General features: G+C 39.8%; 1 pseudogene; it reads right to left on the reverse strand.

Moving 5' to 3' along the window:
* Window positions 1-401: 401 nt before the first annotated feature.
* LOC108525428 (dual specificity mitogen-activated protein kinase kinase 4 pseudogene) lies at window positions 402-1,185 on the reverse strand (annotated as a pseudogene).
* Window positions 1,186-1,200: the final 15 nt, after the last annotated feature.

Consider the following 1,200-nt stretch of genomic DNA (forward strand, 5'->3'; position numbering starts at 1 on the left):
TATAGTACCTCCATCACTGTGTCCTTCCAGGATTTGGAAGTCTGATAAAACACCATTCCAGTAGCTGCATCTCCAGGTTTGGCGTCTAGAAATGAATTTAAGATGTGATCTAATCACAGTCAACAACTTGACAGTACTGACTTCTACATTTCATGAATATGTTCATCACAAAAGAGCAGGATGAGGTCTCTCTGACCAGCACTAACACTGTGTGATCAGTCAGGTATTACAAGGCTGCATGTTCTAGGTGACAGGAATATACAGACATGATGGAAATGAACGCCAATGTTATTGCACATGGTGTCTGGGCGAGCAATAAAAACACTGTGATATGGGATGAAAATTCTTTACCTTTTGCTTCCTCTCAGCCCTTTTTTCTAGAGTCTGATGTAGCAGCGATATCAATCAACATACACAGGAAAGCTGGGAGTAGCTGACATTTGATCCAGGATTTAACAAACATAGCATGCGACCTCAACAGTACGTTCTTCATACATCAAAATAAAAAGATGTTTCAGAAGCTCTTTATACTTTGACCTTTTGGATTCATCCTTCGTAAGGTACAAGTTGACAAACTTGATAAAACTGGGGAGAATTCCCTCTCCTCAGAATTACTCAGCTGCGGAGGATCTCCTTTCACGACTTGTGTTAGTTGATCAAATACACTATTCCACTTTGGATAAGGAAATCGGCCCGTGGCCAACCATACAATGTGATCTCCAAACTCCAGACATCACAGCGGACATCATATGCTTGTCACGATGCACTTGGGTCTATTCTTTCAGGTGCCATGTATGGCCTACAGCTAGCATCTTTTGTCTTGGCAATAGAGTCCACAACCTGTCCACTGATGCTGAAGTCATAGAGTCTAATATTTTCACTTCTGTCCAGAAGAATATTGGAAGGTTTGATATCTCTGTGAATAATTTTCAAGTTCTCTTTTAAGTGGTTTAGTGCTTTCACAGTTGCTAAAGTGATTTTGCCTAAAATTTCTTCTGTAATAACATCGTCTAATACACTATATACATATTTGTGAAACTTATCAAATGAGGTAGACATGAGTTCCATACAGATCAAGCAGTCACCCTCTCCGAAGAGTGCACCATAAAACTGAACAATGTAAGGGCAATCACTACGCCGAATTACTTTATCCAAATCCATAAGAAGTTGTTTTGTTCTTTTCATCCACTGTTGACCAAA

This window comes from Rhinopithecus bieti, unplaced genomic scaffold (genome assembly GCF_001698545.2).
Source record: "Rhinopithecus bieti isolate Rb0 unplaced genomic scaffold, ASM169854v2 scaffold_50794, whole genome shotgun sequence".
NCBI lineage: Eukaryota > Metazoa > Chordata > Mammalia > Primates > Cercopithecidae > Rhinopithecus > Rhinopithecus bieti.